Source organism: Pelobates fuscus, chromosome 10, assembly GCF_036172605.1.
Source record: "Pelobates fuscus isolate aPelFus1 chromosome 10, aPelFus1.pri, whole genome shotgun sequence".
Classification (NCBI taxonomy): Eukaryota; Metazoa; Chordata; class Amphibia; order Anura; family Pelobatidae; genus Pelobates; species Pelobates fuscus.
In genome coordinates, this window is record NC_086326.1 from 31,698,574 (window position 1) to 31,715,011 (window position 16,438).

A 16,438-nucleotide genomic window follows, 5' to 3' on the forward strand; every position below is an offset into this window, starting at 1 on the left:
TGGGAAATGCTGAAGAACCAGACTTACAAAAGGTCAATTTGTACCGGGAGAGGATTTAACCTTGCATTTCCTGTCGACCGCACAATGTCCTCAGAAAAACACTTCAAAAATGTGTTGGTTTCTTATTGTTAAAAACTCTCACTCTGCTCTTCTCATATGTGCTACCACACCTTAAAAACGGCGCTGTGCTTCAGGAAATGGTTTTATGGTAACCCTGAAACCCTATTTTAAAAGAATATAATTTCATACATAAATTTAGAAGATTATTTTTTTAAATCACAAAGTATCCCTTTTGTTAGAGGAACACAAACATTAACAATAAATGTGACACAAAGAACCCAAACCAATACATCTTAACTTACATTTAGCGCAAAACAGACCTCTAGTGAATGTTAGACTGATAGAACCTAGAGGTTTTATAAAACTTTTAAAAGATATAGGGCTTCACGTTTAGTGTCATTGTGCACAGCAATATAATGCTGACATCCAATGATTCTCTTATGCCTCGTTTCCATTGAGGGAACGGTTCGGGTCGGTATGGTTTGGAAGGGTTAGAATGGTCTAGCCTATTCAGGCGTTTCTACTGCAAGTCGGACCGCCAGGGGCCATGCGGGGTTTAGACCAAATGCCTAGCGTGTCATTTGTTGTGAGCATTGACGTTTTCCTGTCCGCCAATCAATGGATTGTATCGTGTGACGCCAGTAGCTCCACCCTAACAGTACCGTACTATTTCCTATGGACCTTCATCTGAAGGGGGACCAGGAATGGTGTGGTTTGGTTCGGTTGTATGGGCCACTTTCATAATGGAAACACTCAAAATAGCGTACCATACTTAACCGACCCGAACAGTACCGCTCACTGGAAACGAGGCATTAGAGAAGCACTAGATTAAATACTTCATTATGAGAAGCATCAGAATGGCGGATCAGGGCGATTGCCCCGCACTTGTTCATGAGAGGCATTGGAGTGGATCAGAGAAGGATGATAATGAGAGGTAGATCAGCTGCAGAATTGAGACTGTTCCGATGTTAAATTACAGGCAAATATAATGGCATTTTTAAAGGGTGATTTAATCTAAAGTTATAAAAGAACACCTAGAAATTAGAAAGAAAATATATTTTTTCAACTTTACGGTGTTCCTTTAACCCCTTAAGGACCAAACTTCTGGAATAAAAGGGAATCATGACATGTCACACATGGCATGTGTCCTTAAGGGGTTAAGCATAAAGCCGGAATGACGCACAGCTTGAAAGAGGTCCTGAAAAGTAAATGCTTTAAATGAGCAAATATTTTGAATAATGTAATCACACTGTTTTGTTTGGAAACTTTTTATAGGTTGTCCCACCGTAGGTCATCAGAAGAAAAACAAAAACACAGGAATTCGCAACAGGGTTCCAAATCATGACTGTCTTGCGGGCTAATTGTGTAGCATCACCTATAATGCTCTCGAGGCCAAAGCATCATGGGAGATGTAGTTCACAACATCTGGGCTGTCAAATGTTGCCTTTCCTGGTGTTTTGGTGAGCATTTGCAATTTGAAAGATCCCCTTTACGCAGTACCAATTCGCACAATTCTCTGTACAGTGAATAAACCTTCCTTTATGCCAATCCCCAAACTCCATCAAGCACTCACTGTAAATATTATTATTATTATTATTGTGCAGATTGATGCATTATCCAGATCACATTCAGATTTACCAAATAACTGATGTAAAATACATTTACAGCTTCCCACAGACGCCATCTGGGAGCTCTCCGCGAATAACTATGACCTGATAGTGCATTTGCATGTTTTGAATGCGAGCATTCAGCCCCATTCCACCAAATACATGTTTGTATTGCACAATATGCTTAAAACCCTCTTTTCAGTCTTTCAGAAGATTTTTTATATGACACAATTTACTTAAACTGCTAGAAAATGAATTTTCCAGCTGAAATTGATCTTGTCAAGTTGTGAAAGGCAATATATTCTAAAGGAATAGATCCGGGGCTTAGAATTTTATCTTCATTTCTTTAGTCGGGTAAAAAATACACAGAAAGCCAGATATCTGCGTGCCTGGTGGCAATTTATTAAAGGGGCACTTCATGGACCATAATGACCTATTCTCATTTCATAGGATACGGAGCATGGACAAGACTCATTTCTTTCTCCCTCTACTTGATATCTAACTACAGCAATTTGCAAAGATGATCGCTCTCATAACCCCCTACAATGCTCAGATATCTTACAGTGGGATGGGGGCTATGCTTCTCTCAGCCCAAAGTAGTACTTGTAACCCTTTCATTCTCCACAAAGCACCCATCTGGGGAGTTATTTGATAAGCACAGCACTGCCGTCATATAGAAGTATCGTGATCGGCAGAGCTGCGTACAGAAGAAAATAAAAAAATCTTCAAATGCCAGAGTATTTTTTATTTCTACATATTTCTAATGCGTTATCCATATAATACATTGAAATAAAATAACAAAGTACCTGACATTGACCTGTAATGGAATGGTCATGATTGTTTAACAGCAAATAAGCTCCCCATATTCCATTAAAAACACACTGTGTACTGGTGAAAAATCCTACACAGAAAAAAACTGTTTTATGAACCAATCTAATAATAGATACAATCCTGATTGATGGAGAAAAGTTGCTGTGATAGTTCAGTCGTTAAAGGGATATTCCACTGCCCAAACAAAAAAAAAAAAAACAACCCTACTATTTAGTAGATATACTCCCAATTAAAATGTGTATACATTTCAAAATGCATTTTTTTTATTGGGAGTATATGTAGAAAACAGCCTGCAAAAGATGCAGTTCTCTTGTCTGCAGCCTTTGCAAGTCCTCCCCTTCTAACTCCGCCCAGACTTTCTGTGGCTGTCCAATCACAGACTTCCCAATGCAGCTCAATGAGAAGTCTTTGCAAGGCAGGTGCTCTGCGCAATTGCTGCCACTTGAGTTTAGCTCCACTGAGCTAACCAAGCCAAAAGTAACCGGACCAGTTGTCTTGTTGACAGCCAAGGGGTGTAACCAGGTTCATATGTAAAAATGCAGATTTCTGTTGAAATCTGCACTTTTTCTAAAAGTAACAAGGATTGGACGCACTCTTCACACATAAAGCAGTTCAGTAAGCTAAAGTGCTTTAAGGGTGTGGAGTTTCTCAAGGCTTGCTATCAGCGTCATTCCCCACCGCCTAAACTCAGCCATTCATTCGAGATTAGCTAAATGAGCAGCGTACCACTGGCTAAAGCAAAACATTCCTGGATTTAACTACAATAATGATTTCATTTAATTTACTAAGGAATCTCTATATCAAGGTAATTACCGCCGGAATACTCAATTTGTAGCACTCCGTGTTACTATAAGCCCCATCACGCAAACTCCGTCATTCTTTGGGTCTGACTAAAATGGCAATTCTATTTTGCAGTGTTTGTATCAATTGATCTTTCTTAAATGTTACTATAATAAAACTGCAATAGTATCAGGGCCAATGAGCATTTTTAATAAACAATTGGATGTTTCCACATAAAATATTATTATTTTGTAATATAGCCCTTACTGGAATATTTAGTATTAAAGGCAAAAAGCAGAGCATGAGATAATCCGAACACAGTTCTCTAAATGTGACCTAACTACACATTACAAAATCTATCGTGGAGGTTTATGTATTTTTATACTGTATATTATATATACTACAGAGTCCCAAAGTGGTTGTTGGACTGCATTTCCCAGAATTCCCTGGGAGACCATCCGGCTATAGATTACGTTGGATAATATGAACCCATATAATATTCACACTTTGCTATCACACCCTGCAGAGACCACACACGGAATGTTCTGCTTTTCGTATGGGGACGTCCGTAGATTCTAATATGACCTTGACGTGATAGGTTGGCATTGTGTAACCATGTTGGTTTTCTTACCAACACGGACTGATAGAATGATAGCTTACTGGGTCCACTTTATCCCCCTGACAGCCGGCGAATTGAGAAAAATATTCTGCTCTGATCTTTATCCAAAACGGAATCCGAGTCTGACCGCAGATATTTCACAGCAAATAAAACCGGAGAGTCACTCAGGCGTGCTCGGCTGGTGATAAATAGCTCTGCAAATGGAAGGAGATTACTTCGACACTAGGTGACATGACTATGAGGTTCAGCCGTTACAACCATCAATTCGATGTTCAATCAGGAAAAATGGCTAGAAACAAGTAAAACTCCAGCAAAAATAAGATATTATAGCACCGAGAGTGGACAACTTGCTCTCCTCATCTATTCTCCCTCCTCTCTAAGAGATATTTTCCTCTGAAACATGACCCATTTTCCGTCACATTTCTTCTGAGTTTGACTTACTGAAATAATATGTTTTTTTTTATTTTGCCAGCCATAGCGCATATTTGCCAAGAGCTCTAAATTTGAGGGAAAGTCATGATTTTGAGTCCCTGTTCTACTTTTTACTGCAGAAGCACACACCAGAGAAAAGTACCCATAATGCAATGCAATCATGTTTAAAATCAAACTTGCGCTGCACTTTAAGGACTAGAGACAATTCTAGGGCATTTCAGATCTGGATGGCTGCCATTTTGAGAAGTCTAAACATGGTGTGCCTGCTTACCTTCAAATTGTAATGAACTAAAAACAGAATTGCAGAATTTTAGCCAAACAAAATGGCTGATTGGGAAAAAAAATAACCAAACTCAGATATATTTTATAGCCTCCATTTCGTTGAAATGTACATAGGGCCAGAGTGGAGGTAACATTATCTTAGTTCAGCTATATTTTAGCCAAAATTTTGAAATGTTTTTTTTCAAATCAGCACAATTCACTGTTTAATAAATGAACCAATCGTGTATGTGACAAAAATGGTGTCTCTGCTTTTGTGCTATAATTTGAGACCATGGTTGAGGGATACAATAACTAAACATTATGTTAAAGGTTACTATATAATTGCTGAAAATTTATAATTTTGTTAAAGCATCAACAAATGCTTAAATAAATCTGTTTAATTTATGCAGTTTTACTTCTATACATCCCTGAAGCAGCAACATATACACACACAGCGTTATTCTGAAAAAAACTTGGTAGTAAAGAGGTTAATCCACTGTATACTGAAAACCAAAACAACGTAGTTTGTTTAACCTATATATTTATTCATTATAAATGCATACTTTGCAAGCCCATTTTTGTCTAGTTTTTGCAAATAAAAATAAAATAAATGTTTTGCCTCATTGTAACGTTTCAGCAGGGTCCTCAGCGCCTTCAGTTCCTGCACGTCCAACTTGACTTGTTGCAACCACTATTTTTTGTTAATCCTTGTGGTGAAAGTAACCTTGCCACTGGTTCTTGGAGAGGCCTGTTTGCCAGCCTCCTACCCTGTGACTATGGCTCCTGTGATAAACTCTTGCTTACAGACACTGTTTGTGCCTTTTGGACTTGTAAAATTAGTCACTCCATAACACTTCGAACTCCCGAAGCTGTCCGAAGTGGCACTTTGTACTCCCAAACTCCCGAAGTGGTTCGAAGCAGCACTTCGAACTCCAGAACTCCCGAAGTGGTTCGAAACAGCCCTTCGAACACGTGGCAGCGGCCATCTTAAGCCGCAAGCCCAATGAGCTTCCACGGAGGTTCAGCTATTCGAACGGGAGTCGAAATGGTGTTCGATGGGAATAAGCTCCCGAACCAGAGACATAGACTGAGCCTACTCCCGAAGCTATACGTTCGGTATTTTGTATGCAGTTCGAATCCCCGAAGTAGACTGACCACACAGCCCGATTCTCTGGAACTGTTTTGGGCATGGGACCATGCCTGCGGTCGGTCAAAATGTGACTTTCCTGAACCCCTGAACTGATCTGGGTGATTTTTGGATATGTTGGTCACCCAGATCAAGGCTTTCAGGGGATGTAACATGTAAATTGTGGGGATATTATGTGTTTTTGGGGTACTTTTGGGGTTTATAGAAATATGTGTTTTTTCTGCCTGGAGATAATTGAGTTAATACAGTATCTGACTCAATTATCTCCCAGGCAGAGGGGAGGGATTGTATGCTATGTGGGGGAGTGTCATACATTGTAACCCTGTTGTTATTGGTTTGTAACTTTGTGTTGTAGTCTCCACCAAGGACGATGTGGGCACTATACCTGCTATTATCCCTGCTCATGGGATTGCTCTTTGGAGTGCTATAATCACTTGCTCTTTAAGAGCAGCTTGCTTCACTCTCCTGAGTAGGAGAGGTTCACCCACTGGAAGCTGGATCCTGGTCTTGGGGTCCAGGGTGGGTGGAGGACGGCGAGTTCCCAGCCAAACTGTAACGCTGGAAGTTGGGACTACGGTGCCGGTGGTGTCTGGTGGAGTGCTTGGAGTCCTCGGTGAGCCCTACGAGCATCGATTAACTAAGGCACCCGGTCGGGGTTCCAGGCGGTCAGTCACAATCCTTTTATTGTATAAAAAAAATAAGTTGTCTCATGATTGGCCATGCTACTTCCTGGAGTAAGGCGTTCAAAGCAGATAATGTGTAAGGATTTGCACAAGGAAATAACTTTAAAAGTGAGTATGTTTTATTCATTATAGTTTTTGTTCGGTAGCTCTTGCAGATGTTTTACTACATTATCAATACAGTGCATTAAAAGAGAATTGTTCAATTTCATCTTGAAGTTCCTCTTTAAATGATTAAAAAGCACTACAATCTTCCCTGCGCCAGAGTGAATACGTGCAAAAATAAACACCATTCATCTCTAGCCTCTAAACCGAGGGATATCAGTGCCATATCCAGCTCAGTGACTTTTAAAAGGTCAGAAATATCTTACTATAAATAGATTTTACATGAAATACCACCAAGAAAGAATTTCAGAAAACTATATATACTTGTAGAGCTGCGGGAAGCTCTGCATTTTGAATTAGGCATATAATCAGATAATGTCTCCAATCAAAAATCAGCTAGGATTCAAATCATGGCACAATTCAGAATGGCTACCCACTGTCTGCTGTAAAATGATTACTTCCGGGAGCAATCTGATTTAATAATATTTTAGTATGATGACTCTTATAGATATAGCCAAACTCTTTTAAATTATCTTTTCTATATTAACCAAACGTAAAGGGAGGCCCCCTATTGTCTAATATTTTTGACAATAATGATAAAATTAAAATATGCAAAACAGATTAACTAAAAAATAAACAGATACTTACCTTTAAGGCTCCTTGCAGAAACACAGTTTTGAAGATCTGTCTACAGCTCAGGCCTCGCGCTCATCAGGAAATGACTCCACCAATCAGGAGTGTTCATTCTATCTATGAAGTCTGATCGTATCTCACAAGTTCTAAGCCACACACACTTAAAGCATAAGGTGGATGCAGGGTACTTTCTGTACCATTGCCTATGGAATCATCCTGGTTTTTATGGTGCTTAGTGACCCTTTAACCAGAAGCATCACTGTCCCTTTAATTATTCTGTTTAGGTGGGGATGGAGTATAAAATATTATTATTCATAAAGTGATAACAAATTAAACAGAGCTGGACAATAAGAGGACTAACAAACACGTAGTTGCAACAAGACAAGTTGGACGTACAGTAACAGAGGGTGTTGAGAGCTCTGTTCAAACAAGCTTAACTCCTAGGTGATTCGGGTAAAATTATAAATTTTCTAAACAACAAAAAAATTGGACACACTCTTCACAGATAAAGCAGTTCAGTAAGCCAAAGTGCTTTAAGGGTCTGGCGTGTCTCCAGGTTTGTTATCAGCGTAATTGCCCCCAGAGAAGAGGTAATGGTAAGATGCATGTTGTGCACGGGTAAAGTAGTTTGCTAGACGAGTTTATAATGACGTTTTAGATTTTTAGATTATACAGTCACAGAAGAGGCGCTCTGCGTGGCGTTAATTTTTGTTCAGAAATCGTATTTGTGGCACGGCTGGCCAGGTATGGAGAACTACCATGTGAAAAGACTTGGGCACAAAACTTCTTTCCTCATGAGAAAGGTGAACATTAAAGGTACACACTCCCTCTTCCCTTCTGATGCCATCAATCCACGGCACCAATTGACCACCAGGGTAAGTTCCTGCCACGTTCTGTAAATTGCATTGGGTGAGTGGAATGTGGTATCGATGTGGAGGGTGGGTGGATGCACATGTGAGAAAGGGTGATATGTATATTTGTGTAGGTGTAGTCGCAAAGGGGGTATGGCCTGAGAGGGCAAGGAGAGGCAGAAATAATTTATGAATAAAAAACAATAAATTAGAATGGTGCAAATATATAAAAAATTACTGTTATCACCTTAAGGAAACTCTAAACAACGATATATATGCAGCAACCCACAAGGAAACTGATAAAATATCCCAAGTGCACTAATATTGTCTATTCTCTCTTTTTTGTCTTTTTGAGAGATCCATCAACAAACAAGACCTTGTTAATATATGTATGTATATACCTTTTGTGTGTGAATCCACCTAAAGATTTATAGGTTTTAAGGTGCGGTTTATATATTTTTTCAATTTTTTTCCCGTTTTTGTTTACTGGGAGGGAAAGACTATAATCTCTGCTTAGCACCTTGTTCCAGCTCATGCAGGATTCGGTGGGGAAAGTCCTTGTAAGGACTAGAGCTCCCAGGACTGTGTCGTCCAGTCCCTGGGAGGGATTAGAGCTAGTCCCCTATCCTGTCCCAGGACGGAGAGGACCCCAGTCAAGCCACAGTGACTGGGGCAGAAGCGCTGAGCTTTTCTCCTGTTCCAGCAAGGAAGCGGACCTTGGCGGAGGTACCCAACCGGGGTACAGGGAGCTCCGCTACAGTGAGTCTGGTTGCAAAACTTATTACAGAATGTAGTGAGTGAGGAGTGGGTAAGACCGATGAGAAGCAGATTGCAGTAGTCACGTTGTGCGATGACAGTGGCACAGACAGGCACCTTAGCTGCATTAAGCGTGAAGGGGAGGGGGGGGGGGAGGCTAAGAATAGGTGTAAATGTCTAATACATGATCCCTAATTGTAGAAAGAATTCAAATTTACAGAGGGTTTGATAAGTTCTCAACATTTCTTTGAACATTTCTGATATCTCTGTGAATTAAAACTTAAAATCCAGTGTCATCGTAAATAATAACACAATTTTCTGCAGTATCTATAGCAAGTCCTGGTTGTAAATAGACAGGCTTTATGCTGGTCACTGTAATGTGCTTAATAGTAAATCAAGTTATTGTGTGTAAGTAAAACAAAAGCAATCAATATACTGAGAGCACTGAGCGTAATCCCCTAAAGCCTAATTCACCTTGTTGCTTTGAGATCACATGCAGATTTATAGCCAAAGATTTGCTCCTGAACATGCATTATTTTCTCAGGGTGTGAGGTCACAGTTTAAGCAAGACTAACAGATGCTTTTTCTTGGGAGGACGATTATCTATTGGGAACGAAGTCTGGGTTATGGATAAAGAGTCATTCTTGTGCAAGTGTGCTAAAAGTGGTGCAATCAATGTCAACATTCTATTGGGTACCATGGTGACTGCACCACTATTAGATTTCATAGGGATAAGAAGGTGCAGAAAAACATCCATACTTTAATAAATAATGTCTACTATTTGTGTTTAACATCAGTAATAAATTCCACATTATCAATTTAGCTAAACACGGGGAGGTTTCTGGGTGCTGTGGGGAGCTACATTTTTTTGTCAAAATACTACTAAACAGGTTTACATAAACCCGGGGCACATGCTCCTTCTGTGGAATGGTTGGTTTATATGTACCTTGTTAAATCTAACCCCCACCATGCACCACAGCCTCATGGCTTTTTTAATGTGTAATGACCCGTAACGAAGCCCCAATGATTGTGCAGGCATCCAACAATAAATTGCAGCAGGCTAGCAGCATATTCAATTAATTGCAGCAGATAACAGGTTAATAACGCCCTTTAAGAAAATAAAATCATTAAATATTTCAATTCCTGGATTGTGTTGTTAATTAACAAGGAGCATTTTGCAGCCAGTGGCCATTCTTTCTAGCAAGGCTGACTAGAACAGCTGTGGATTGGTCTAAGCACTTAGAATTCTGTTTAGATTGATGGAATTATTGCACCTTTTACAACTGTGGTAATTGGGAGGGATAAATAACAAAGATAGCTGACTCTGTTTAAATGAGTCACAGTAAAGTGATATGGAATGATAAAGGGGACCTATTATACATATTTTATAAAGTGTACCTAAAGTAAATATATCTTCTGCTGGTATAATATAACACACAATTGCACTAAATTAAAAAAATAAAAACAAAAAAATAAAAGATAATATAATTTATTCTCTAAACACTGGTTTTTAATGGGTTGAAACCAATTTACAAAATGTGTGCAAATATGGATAAACTTAACTGTAGGTGAACTGGAGAATGTTTTTACATCTTCTACTGTTAAAGAAATGTTGCAATTTGTTTTTTCATTCAGTACAATTCACTGTTTAGCAAATAAAATGTATCATGCTTTTTTAAAGAACTAATAACAATTTTCCATTATGTTTTATTATATAGATAGCATATTATGTTGCTTCTACATGTGTAAAAGAAAACTAAACAATTACACATTCAGGTGGTGGTCAGACTAGGAGCTGACCAGGTGCTGGTCAGTCTTGGAGCTGGTCAGTCTAGGAGCTGGCCAGGTGGTAGTTAGTCTAGGAGCTGGTCAGGTGGTGGTCAGTCAACGAGCTGGCCGGGTGATGGTCAGTCTAGGAGCTGGCCTGTCTAGGAGCTGGCAAGGTGGTGGTCAGTCTATGAGCTGGTCAAGTGGTGGTCAGTCTAGTAGCTGGCCAGGTGGTGGTCAGTCTAGGAGCTGGCCTCTCTAGGAGCTGGCAAGGTGGTGGTCAGTCTATGAGCTGGTAAAGTGGTGGTCAGTCTAGTAGCTGGCCAGGTGGTGGGCAGTCTAGGAGCTGATCAGGTGGTGTTTAGTCTAGGAGCTGGCCAGGTGATAGTTAGTCTAGGAGCTGGTCAGTGTAAGAGCTGCTCAGGTGGTGATCAGTGTAGGAACTGGCCAGGTGCTGGGTAGTCTAGGTTTAGGAGCTGGCCAGGTGGGAGTCAATTTAGAAGCTGACTAGGTGGTGGATAGCCTAGGAGCTAGCCAGGTAATGGTCAGTCTAGGAGCTGGTCAGGAAACAGTCAGGTGGCTGCTAGGCCAGATAAAAAGGGAAACTTTTCACACAAAAAATCCTTTTAACTCTGCAGTGTTTAGAAACTGCAATGCTTATATTTCAGGGTTAAGGCTTCCTTTAGTGGCTGTCAGTATGACAGCCACTAGGGGCACCTCTGCTGTACTGACTAAGTAAAACCTAATTGATTGATTCATTGCTTTCCTATGAGGAAGTTTGAATGAGCGCAAGGCACTTGCTGCACATTCACATTTGGTCCCCAATGCTGCTCCGTAATGAACACTGGACTGGACATCACTGGAACGTGGAGAGGTAAGCAGCACTTAGGGAGTAAATCTAAGTAAATCTGAATTTTCCAAACATTTGTTTACCACGGGGGACCTGACTACAAGCAGGGATAGGGGCGCTATAGAGTTAGGAATAAAGATTTGGATACCTAACGCTATAGTGTTCCTTTACGTTTCAATAAATGTAATAAACTAGTAAATTCAAAAATGAGAAATGAAAATTAGATGACAGTGGTCCTTTAAAACATTAATACTATACAATTCCTTTATTTAAAGAAAGCAACATGCAACCTCTTACTGTAACTTCACCCTATACCGGTTACACATGTTGCACAATTTAAGTACAGTAACCGGATTACAGGAGAATGATTTTCATGCCAATTAATGTGTAGATTAAAGAAATAAAAATAAACAAAAATAAATAAAATAAAACATCTTTTGTCATTGGTTTTGCACAGGCAATGAGAGAAACACTTCAATGTTTTGTAATTATCATTGACAATCTCTCCAAGAGCAGTTCAGGGCTGTATGACTGATAATGGCCAAAGAGCGATAATCCTCCCATCAATATGCGGATCGTGTATCGAAAACAAGGAGGGTGCAAGAACAGCAGATTAAAATCCATGTAAAACATAATTAACCCCTTAAGGACCACACTTCTGGAATAAAAGGGAATCATGACATGTCACACATGTCATGTGTCCTTAAGGGGTTAAACAGCTCTTCCAGGATTTTTTTTTTTACCAGTAATCTAATTGTATTTTAATATTAAATCCCCTTGACTAGAAATATGAGCCTCATGGTGAAATGTTCTAAGAAAAATGGGGGATAAAATAAAATATGGTAAAAAGGGTAGATTTGCTTGTCTGGTTGATTTAAATGACAATGTGCCTGGAAGATGAAAACAAATAAATTCTGTGTTTGTTATTGGTGCATGACTAACTATTGGTGGAACTGAACGATAGTATCAACTCCCAATGTCAAGTGGCAGCTGTGAAAGCAACATTTTAAAAAAAGAAAAGTATTTTTCTAAAGTGTTGAACATCAAAAAGAAAAGATGTCTTAGAACTTCAAAGATGGGGAAAAATAATCTAAAAAAACTAAACAAACTCATTTCTGAAGAGATTTTAGCCAGACTGTATTTTTTTGATTTACTCTGCAAAAATGGTGATAACAATACGCTGTACATGAAGAGATCTCTATATGTATCATCTTTGAGTCGCTGAGCAGAGATATGTTCTTAGGACCATCAGGGATACTTACTAAAGTGGGAATTGCCAGAAATCAAAATAGTAGATTGGAAAAAAAAAAATATCCAGGTCAGCTGTATTGACCGAACATAGAAGGTCCAATTTGAATTCACTGACAATCCACACTTTAGTCAAGCAAGATCTTAGGAACAGCGAAATTAATTAGCAATAAACGCTCTTAGTCTTCATGTGATTTTTTTTTTATGGAAAGATTGTGACATCAGGATTAAAGGGACACTATAGTCACCCAGACCACTTCAGCTTAATGAAGTGGTATGGGTGCCAGGTCCCTCAGGTTTTAACCCTTCAGATGTAAACATAGCAGTTTCAGAGAAACTGCTATGTTTACATAACAGGGTTAATCCAACCTCTAGTGGCTGTCTTGCTGACAGCCGCTAGAGACGCTTCTGCGACGCTGGATGCAAAATTCGCATCCAGCGTGCAGAACGTCCATAGGAAAGCATTGAGAAATGCTTTCCTATGGACTGTTTCAATGCGCGTGCGGCACTTGCCACGCATGCGCATTCCGCTCCGCTCGGGAGCTGACGTCGGCGGGGGAGGAGAGGTCGCCAGCGCTGAGGGAGCCCGGTGCTGGATTAAGGTAATTCACTGAAGGGGTTTTAACCCTGAGGGTGAGGGTCCTCCAAGGATGACATAGTGTCAGAAAAACTGTTTTGTTTTCCTGATACTATAGTGATCCTTTAACTTTATTACTTAATTATTCAATCAATAAGAAAGGGAGCCAGAATACACTAAATGATTATACATGTGTAAAACCAAAACTACCACAACAAGAGGACACAGTCTTAAATTAGAGGGACAAAGGTTTAAAAAATAATATCAGGAAGTATTACTTTACTGAGAGGGTAGTGGATGCATGGAATAGCCTTCCAGCTGAAGTGGTAGATGATAACACAGTGAAGGAGTTTAAGCATGCGTGGGATAGGCATAAGGCTATCCTAGCTATAAGATACGGCCAGGGACCAATAAAAGTATGTAGAAAATTGGGCAGACTAAATGCCATCACATTCTATGAATTTATGTTAGTCATATTGCTTTTTATTAGATACAATGTTTAAAGACTTCAAGTAATGTAAAATATAAGAAAACCCAAAACAAGGCACCCTTCAGTTTTCATGAGGGTAACTTGCACCTTCCCCAACAATTCTGGGTTTAATCTAAAACCTTGGTTATTGCTATCTATAATTTGATACCTTCCTGTGGTCTTCTATTGGTTAGTGTAACTGGCAAATATTACACTCTGCATTTTCATTGGTTGCTCATACTGAGCTATGATTGGTTAGTGTTACACTCCCTTGTCAACGTTGGAGTGGCGTTTCTATGTCACAATTAAAGGTGATTGCTGCTGTCAAATTTTAGTCACAAATAAAAATGTAAAAATAAATAAAATTGCTGATGTGTTTGTCTCCATTGTGACAGTTTTGTGTTATAAGGATGAATCTCTCTTAATACATAGTCTCTTCGTTGACTGTAAAGGATCTGAATTTATGAAAATTGCCTCTAAACATGTCTTTTAGTCCAAATGCTTATGATACAGGCAGGTCAATGCCATTTTCATGTTACAGTAAAAGGTCACAGTTACCCATACAGCAGAGGATGTATAATAGTAAAGAATTTGTAATGCGAAAGCTATGCCATCATTGGGTTCTAGAGACATCTAAGAAACCATGAGATCAAATGTTAAGTGGTTTATAAATGCCCTTAGAATGCTGGGGTCGAGTGGGTTATAAATATCTTCGGAACCCTGAGATTGCATTATTTGTCAATAACTTAATCTGTACTATTGTGCATCTTCTATATGACATGATCATTTTAGTCTAGGTTAGTGGTTTAGGGCAGTTTGGATTAGTGTTGTGGCTAGGACAGAGGCTTTCTAGGTTATCTTGAATGGGAGTGGATATGGCAATGAGTTGGGAATTAAAGAGAGCAGCTACAAGTCTTCATGACTTTTTTTGAAATAAGGAAAATTGATAAAGAGAAATGTACATTACATATTCCAAAGAGGAACTATACCTCCTAAAGTTGAACTCTTGAGAAATGTATTCATACCCACAATGCTCCAGTCTAAAATCCCACAATTCCTTGTGGGTGAGTATTGGAGGGCTGTTCATAGAAAGAAAAACTCTGCAAAGCTAGTAATAGTAATTTAAAAATAATGTAAAAAAAAAAAGGAGATTCACGTACAAATTAATTGTTTTGCTGTAAACCCCTATGTTTTACAGCTTCTGCAGGGACCACTACTCAGACCAGACTGGGGAGGACTTAACTAATTATGGTGCTCCTATGCATTTCTATGACAGCGCTGAGCTGATCCCATAAAGCATAGCAGTGCAATATGAGCACTGTTGAGGTTTCTGGGACTTGCGATTTAGTTGTCAGCTTCCTATTGTTGAAAGACACGTAGAAAGCCTGGAAACTTGAAATAATTACATCCGATAGAGCTGTGATATTGGAGCAAATAAATAAACAAATAAATGAAATACAAATGAAAAAAAGAAGCACTACAGACTGGGAGGAAGTGACTGAAGTAATGGGCTTATCGAGTAAAACTATGTATTAAAAAACAAAACAAAAAAACAAAAACAAGCAAACCCACAAAAACCTAACCTCAAAACCAACTATAACCTAATCAATACATTGCATGAAATGGAATACCCTTTTAATTAGGGTGAAATTCCATGATTCATTTTCTGGGAATCTTATGTAACTCCTGCCATCTGATCTGCTAACACTGCCATTGAGGATAATAAGGATCCCATAATTCCTCATGTACGACTTAAACGTGTCCATAGATAAACTGGATTTCATAGCCAATTGGGTCCAATTAGCGACTCACAACAATTTGGAACAAAACACAATTCAAATGAAATTATTTGAAAAGAAGAGAATTTGAATAAAATGACAATGAATGCCCACATTGTTACTTTGTAGAAGGTGGTTGTGACATCACAGTGAGCTTTTAATTTAATCTGAACAAAAAAAAGGTGTATATATATATATAAAAAAAAATGTGAGCACTTGTGTGTTTTTACTTGATCAGGTAATGTATTTTATTCTCAAAAATATCAATGACTTAAAGGACAAAGAGATAAGATCATTGCATTGCAATTCTCTCCAGGGTTAAAGATAATTGTGAATTAACTATAACCTGGAGACATTAAGTAGCGGAATTAGACATTGTGTTAATCAGGGGGACTGCTGTTAACCCTTTGCGCCTCTAATGCCATGTCAATGCTGCCGGGCTGGTACCAAGATGCTGAACTCTGCATATACAGCGCCATTAATGTCTCATTGTATAAATATGCAGCAGAATCCATTCTCAAGCCTTGATGAATTGATTACTGGCATTTTCTCTAAATTCCCCCTTGTGTTCTACTGCAGATTACACATGGTTAGTGCATTAGCTGTGGCATATACTCTTCCTCATTGTTACTGAAAGGGAATCTATATAAGAGCCCTGCAGGTGAACTCCATCAGGGGAAATCCTGATTACATGCAGGTATTATTAATAATGACTGCAGGGGCCAGCCAGCTCCAATAATAGGCAACCAACTATTCACACTGAATAGCACTGCGGGATACGATGGTACCTAATAAATACTATTAATACCTATAATGCAAATGGCTGAGATCATCATCCAGGGTAGAGGGTCACATTCAGTGACATGGTGGGGGTTATAAATTGAACATAGAGCTGTAGTAAATTACGTCGTGATTATATGAGTTGGAGGACTTCTCCAAATCAGCTCTTCTTGCCTAACTTTTGCCATATTGTTTGTAATTCCTTAC